Below are 7598 nucleotides of genomic sequence, written 5' to 3'. Positions count from 1 at the left end.
TAAATAGTTAAGGATTTTGAGAAAAAAAACCATCCTAGATTTAGGGTGGGCCCTGAATCCAGTGACTGGTGCCTTAGAGGAAGAGAAGAAGACAGAGAAGAAGGTCATGTGAAGATGGAGGCAGAGACTGAGTGACGCTCTTGTAACTCACAGAACACCAAAGGCCGTCAGAAGGTAGAAAAGACAAGACAGTCCCCTGGAGCCTCCAGAGGAAGTATGCCCCGAATGACATCTGATTTCCAAATTCTATCCTCCAGAACTAGGAAAGAACAAATGTGTTTTAAGCTACCAAGATTGTGGTAATTTGTTATGGGAGCCCTAGGAAACCAATATGGTGGATTTGAACCATCACGACACTTGCACAGGGAGAAAGTTATGGGCAGGTGGCCTTCACTCAGCCCATCAAGTCACATCATGGTGTACAGAACTACCCATATGCCTACATTCAGGGACTCCCAGAAATCTCTAGTTAATAGTATAGTTTCTGTTGGCGGACTGCCTGGATTGAACCCCAGCCCATCACTCCCTAAATGTGGGGCTCTGGGCAAATAACATCTGTACTCCTTAGTTTTCCATCTATAAAATGGAGCTTAAGACTATACCTTCCTCAAAAAGCCCTTGTGAAGATGAAGTGAGATTGCATGTTAAACTCTCAGAACAGTGACTAACACATACTAAGGGCTCAAAAATATCAGCTAATTTTTATTAAAAGAGGCTAGGCACGAGCCACTATGGAGAACAGTATGGAGGTTTCTTAAAAGAACTAAAAATAGAGTTACCATATGATCCAGCAACCCTACCCCTGGGCATATACCCAGAGAAAACTCTAAATCAAAAAGATACATGCACCCTAATGTATATAGCAGCACTATTTACAATAGCCAAGACATGGAAACAACCTAAATGTCCATCGACAGATAAATGGATAAAAAGATGTGGTACATATATACAATGGAATATTACTCAGCCATAAAAAAGAATGAAATAATGCCATTTCCAGCAACACGGATGGACCTAGAGATGAAAATACTAAGTGAAGTAAGTGAGACAGAAAAAGACAAATTTCATATGAAATTGCTTATATGTGGAATCTAAACAAAATGATACAAGTGAACTTACTTACAAAACAGAAACAGACTCACAGGCACAGAAAACAAATTTGTGGTTACCAACAGGGAAATGGGGGAGGGATAAATTAGGAGTTTGGGATTAACGGATACACACCACCACAAATAAAATAAATGAACTAAATGTATGTATAAAATAAATGAAATAAATACATAGCACAGAGAACTATATTCCATATCTTTTAATAACCTACAATGGAAAAGAATCTGAAAAAGAATATATATATATGTGTGTGTGCATATATTTGTGTGTGTGTGTAACTAAATCACTACGTTGTACACCTGAAACACAACGTTGTAAATCAACTATACTTCAATTAAAAAAAAAAGAGAGAGAGAGGCAGTTGCCCCCAGTCTCCGCAGTCGCTTTAGGCGTCAGCTCTGTTGCAGGCGCCTCTGACTGAGCTTCGCCTGGTGTACTGACTGACGGACGGACGGACGGACGGACGGACTGACGCGAGGCCACGCTCCCACCGGCCTCCTCCGACCGCCCAGCGGCCGGCGAACACCACGGGCAACGCTGCCGAGCCCCAGCCCGAAGGCAGGCAGCCTGGCGAAGACTTTCAAGATTTTTCTCCCTGTTGTAGGACTTATGGTTAAAAGTTCCTGTGAGGTTGTATTTGTCCTGTAAATTACTGCTTTTCCAAAGCCTCCTGTTAATGTCCCCTGATGACGGTGGCTTTTACGCGACCATTGTCGCGGGGGCGAGGCTGCGTGCGGTGTTGGCGGTGTTCGTGTTCATCGCGTGGAAGGAGGGGATGCCTGACTGGCGGGAAGAGAAAAACGAGGAGCGCAGCCCTTGCTTCCAAGCTGCAGGCGTGGCCGGGAAGCCCTGAAACAGGTTTTCTTTTTTTTCTTGTCCGTGTTTAAAAAAAAAAAAAAGTGTGGGTTTTTTGTTTTTGGGGATTTTTTCTGTTTAAGTGGGGTGGATGGTGGCGGGGAGGGAAATTAACTATTTACTGCAGCTTATACTTTGGTAAAAATGCGGGGCGGGGTGGAGGGCTGACATTTTTCTCGACTGCCTGTTACGTGCCAAGTGCTTTTCGTTCTGGACAAAATGCTTTTGACTGAGATCATGTTTGACCCATGCAAATATTAGTGTCAAAATAGAAGCTAGGATAAAGTAACACTAATTAGTAGGTTTAGAATTTACTTCACATTAAAATACGTGTCCTGAGGTAATTTTTATGGCTTGGCTCAAGCAACAGTTTTAAGAGTGCACCTTCATTGATGCTACTCACAGAGGTGTGGACATGCTGTTGCTGCTTTCTACCTCTGCCTACTACGTAGCCTATTATGACGATGAAGTTGACAAAGTAAACCAGTATCAACGACTAGGTCCAGAAGACCTAGAAAAAACTGAAATAGGTCCTGAACCCACTCTTTTTGGTAAGGCAAAGTTCTCCTGCATGCGACTGCACTACAGATCTAAAGAAGCAAGTGGCTATTTCCACACCCTGAGAGCTGTAGTGCGCAATCCAGTAGAGGACGGAAAAGATACCCTTCAACATCTTTTCTGCAGATACTGCAGAGATGCTGCAGATCACCAAGCAAGCCATGGGATCAGATGTACCTATAACAGAGAGAAAGCTTGAGAGGAGGAGCAGTAAACCTCATGAAAACATCATTGGCATCAGATCTCAAAACCAAGGCTCTTTGGCCCAGGGGAAAATAAATTTAATGAGCAAATTTTCATCTCTAAATCAAAAAGTGAAACAGACCAAATCCAATATAAATATTGGCAATCTACGAAAGCTAGGGAACTTTACAAAACCTGAAATGAAAGTTAACTCTCTAAAACCAAACTTAAAGTAAATCTTTGGGAGTCTTGAAATCATGGAAAACACTAGTATGATGGATAAGAAAGCCCAGGCAGTCAGATGGGGAAATGTCTTCAGGTAATGACTCATACCACTCTGATGAATTCCTTACTCTGATGAATTCCAAGTCTGATGAAGACAGGCAGCTAGCTAACTCTCTAGAGAATGCAGGGCCAGTAGACTATGTGCTTCCTAGCTGTGGTAGTGTTGCTTCAATACCTCGATTAGGCAGTCGATCCCAGTCTATGAGCGACACTGATATTAGCATTCATGTTCCTTCAGAGGTTATTATTGCTCATGAAAGTGGGCCTGGAAAAGGCTATGAGTCTTCTCTGAAAAAAAGTCCTTCGGCTGACAACATAAACAACACTGACTGGCTTTGCCAAGCCCATGGATATTTATTGCCACAGATTTGTCCAAGATGCACAAAACAAAATGAGCCAGCTGTCAGAAACCAGGTCTGTTTCTCAGGCTAGTGAGGGAGGAAATCACATGACCAATCAAGTTTCTAACGAAGACACTCAATTTGAATCAATGGAACAGATACCTTCTCTACCGTCTCAATTAGATGTGTCTTTTTCTGCAACAGGCCCACAGCTTTTGTCAGTTGAACCAGTGCATTCAGTTGTATCTCAAAAGACCCCCCCCGGCTCCGAATCTGGCACACTTGAACTTGAGAGAGGGCTTCATGTAACTCCTTCTCCTTTAGAGAGCTGTAGCAGCAGAGCAGTCTCTCCCTTTGCAAAGATTCGAAGTTCCATGGTCCAGGTTGCTACTATTACCCAAGCTGGATTAACCCAGGGGATAAGCTTTGCCATGGCAAGGGTTCAGAAGAGCCCTGCAGAACCTGAAGTAGTTAATGAAGTCCAGCAGAATGAACTTAAAAATATGTTTACTCAATGCAGACACACATAATTCAGATTTAGTTTTTAGCCACTCAGAATCCTGTGGCTTTTATTTAATCCAAAAAAAAAGGAGGTGTCATGTAACCTGTACTGTCTTTGACTCTAGGGATCACAAATTCTGTTTATTTGGAAAGGCTTTAAAAGGAGACTGAACCTGAGGAGATTTCCGAAGTTGAGAGCTAGGACAATGGAAGTGCATCATTCTAGAATGTGTAGACCTGAGTAGCTTATACACTACAGAGCAGTTTGTCTCTTTAAAAGTAATTCAGGAATAGATTACTTTGGGACATAATAACCTGAACCTTTTTTGGAGTTGTGTGGGTGGGTAGAATGTATGAAGCAGACACAAAGGGTGGACGTGGATCCATTTAGGTGATTAGCATTTTTCATAATTTGTTTTTGTTCTGTTTGTCAGTTCATTTCAAGGTAAATACTTAGTTTTTAGTGACTTCAAAGTGTTACTAGTATGGAAAAGCATTTTAATATAAAAACTATTGGTTTAGTTTTTGATGGCTTAACCATTCCCTATAAAGAGCTAATTGAGGGCTAATGGCGCTACAGTCAAGAAATGAATGCCCATTTAATCCTAATTTTCCCCACATTCTACTTAAATTTAAAATACTGCTACCTTGTACACCTCAAAGTCTAGGAGCATTAAGACTTGTCAGTCATAAAACCTGAGATGTCAGATGTGAATACCAGCACCTATTAATTTTGCTCTCTTTTCAGAAATGTTAAGAATGTATACATATTGGATACTGGTAATGCTTGAAAGAAGTCTTTCAAGTTGTAATTTTTTGCAGGGGGCAGTCCATGACATCCTGTGTAGACAAGCACAACTGTTGAAAATTTAGTCTGAAGCACAACTGTGCTAAAACTTTAGGTTTTATGACTGTAACCTTGATCACGTGGAACCAGGGCCTTGTCTGTAAGCCTATATACAGTAAGAAAGTTGCACACCTTATTCCAAACAAGTATTGGTTTGTCTGATATCTTTCGAGTCTTACTCTGTTGAAGTGATTCTCAGCTAAACATTGTCTGTTGTAACTTTGATATTTCCACTTTTGTTATTTATTAGTGGTATCTTTTTTTGAAGTGTCAGATGTTGTGACTATTTAAAATAAAATATCATTGTAATTTAAAAAGAAAAAAAACAGAAAGAAACTAGGCAGTAATATTTCAACTACTAGTTTCCTTTCTGCATTCACCTTATTTGGAGTGAAACATTATTATAGAAATGTATTCTTTTCTTTCTTGAATAGATCTTTATTGGAGTATAATTGCTTCACAGTACTGTGTTAGATTCTGTTGTACAACAAAGTGAATCAGCCACATGCATACATATGTCCCCATATGCCCTCCCTCTTGCATCTCCCTCCCACCCTCCCTATCCTACCCCTCTAGGTGGTCACAAAGCACCGAGCTGATCTCCCTGTGCTATGCGGCTGCTTCCCACTAGCTATTTTACATTCGGTAGTGTATATATGTCCATGCTACTCTCACTTCGCCCCAGCTTCCCCCTCCCACTCCATGTCCTCAAGTACATTCTCAATGTCTACGTCTTTATTCCTGCCCTGCAACTAGGTTCATCAGTACCATTTTTTTTTTTTTTAGATTCCATATATACGCATTAGCATACAGTATTTGTCTTTCTCTTTCTGACTTCACTCTGTATGACAGACTCTAGGTCCATCCACCTCACTACAAATAACTCAACTTCATTTCTTTTTATGGCTGAGTAATATTCCATTGTACATAGGTGCCACATCTTCTTTATCCATTCATCTGTCACTGGACACTTAGGTTGCTTCCATGTCCTGGCTATTGTAAATAATGCTGCTATGAACACTGGGGTGCATGTATCTTTTCAAATTAGTGTTTTTCTCTCTTTTCAGATATACACCCAGGAGTGGAATTGGCGGTCATATGGTAGTTCTTTTAGTTTCTTAGAAACCTCCATACTGTTTTCCATAGTGGCTGCACTAATCTACATTTCCACCGTGAGTGCAGGAGGGTTCCTTTCCTCCCAGGTGTGATATTCTTTATAGTCAGTGCCTTCACATACATTATTTCATTACACTCCCTTAACAACCTTATAGGTCACACAGAAGAAAAATTGTCTCCTTTTAAAGATGAAGAAACTGGGAATCAGAGATATAAGTTCTCACCAAGATCACACAGCTGTGGCAGAGGGAAGAATAAAATCCAGGTTTCCCGGCTCCATTCTACACCTGTTTGCATAATGTTTATATATAGACAAGGGGACTCACTGAATCAATGCAGGAATCCTTAAAGGACTGTCAGAGTTCTCAAGACATAGTCCTCGGTTACTATAATTTGTCTCATTTTTTTGGTACCCACTAAATCACTCGTCACCTTGCCAAGGGGAAGACAAGGAAGAGTAGCCACTTCCTCTCTGACCCTCACCTTCTAACACCAATCACTCTGTCAGACTAGTTATGTTGTCCCCTTGTGTGCTTCAAAGAGTGAGAGAAACACACTCCTTCACCAAGGTCTTGGGTAAAGGCAGTATGGGGGTCTATCACAAAGGAATACATCAGAGGTAAGTAAGACCCCAAAGACAGATGGTCAGAGAAGGACCCTGTTTTGAGGGAGGGCCAGGAGAGGGTAAATGCCACAGTAGACCCTCAGTGTTCTCTCTGATCTGTGAACAGCCCTGTTGGGGAAAGTTCCAAAGTAAATTATAGACCTTCTCTCCCCATCCCCAGGGCCATGAGCATAAGTTCTCTAAATATTAAATTTTTATATTTAATTCTATTAGTTACTACCTATATTTGTGTGTATGTAAATATTTAATATCTTCTTACAGAGGTAGCACCCAAGAAACAGAGAGGTTAAGTACCTTGTTCAGGTGCATTCAGCATATTCAGTGGTATAGCAATAAGGACTTCTGTGCCTAGCAACATTATTTATTATAAGTTGTTTTATTATTATACTGTCTCCCCAGTGATCTTGCAGGGTCTTTAATGCCAGGGTCTGGATCGTATGCATCTGTCCCATACTGCCTTGCAAGTTATTAGACAAAGAAGAGATCTCAGTGGAGTTAGAATAACTAGGCTCCAATTGTGTCCATGGGCCAAGCAGGTCCCCCTGTGGACCTTCACTTCATCATCTCCAAAGTGATTAGACTCAGTTCATGGGACCTCTTCCAGCTCCAACATTCAATGATCCTATTATGCCCTGTCCCTCCATTCCTCCCCGACTGCAGAGCACAGCAAGAAATAAGCTTCCTTCCAAATAACGACTTGGGGCACCTCCACCCCTGTCCGCGCAGCCCCAGCACAGTGCTCCGGTAGACCAGGAGAAGGTTTAGGCCCCTGCCTCCCCCTTGCTGCTCCCTCTTCCCCACCCCCCCTGCACTTTCCCCCTACACACCTGTCTCCAGACCTTGGCTTCCTGGGTCACAGTGGGAAACTCCCACCTACCAGCTGCGTTGGTTTTATTCTTGAGAAAAGAGAACAGCTGGGTGATTTAAAGATGGAACTTATGACCCACTTAACTAGTCAACTCTAGTTGTCAAGCCCTGAAGCTGCATTTAAGGACTGGAGCTGTGGATGTGACATGAAAGCCAAGAGGCCCAGATGCTTTGTTCCCAACCCTCCCCTGCCAGCAGGAGGGACTGCATACTTTATGAGATTTTTTCCAAAGAGCTTCTGCTGGGTTGCTTTGGTCTTTTTCTTTTCTTTATAAAAGGTATTTACTAGTGTATGGTCTTTTAAGCCTTT

At 41.8% G+C, this 7598-nt stretch overlaps 1 pseudogene; it reads left to right on the top strand.

The window, feature by feature from the left end:
• The first annotated feature begins 1786 nt into the window (after positions 1–1786).
• Positions 1787–3862, top strand: LOC111180171 (phosphatidylinositide 4-phosphatase SAC2-like; annotated as a pseudogene).
• Positions 3863–7598: the final 3736 nt, after the last annotated feature.

This window comes from Delphinapterus leucas, chromosome 14 (genome assembly GCF_059928025.1).
Source record: "Delphinapterus leucas isolate spDelLeu-1000000601 "Yukka" chromosome 14, BTC_Dleu_Yukka2, whole genome shotgun sequence".
Taxonomy (NCBI): domain Eukaryota; kingdom Metazoa; phylum Chordata; class Mammalia; order Artiodactyla; family Monodontidae; genus Delphinapterus; species Delphinapterus leucas.
The sequence above is the reverse complement of the archived record's forward strand: the minus strand, read 5'-3'. Positions and strand labels throughout refer to the sequence as shown.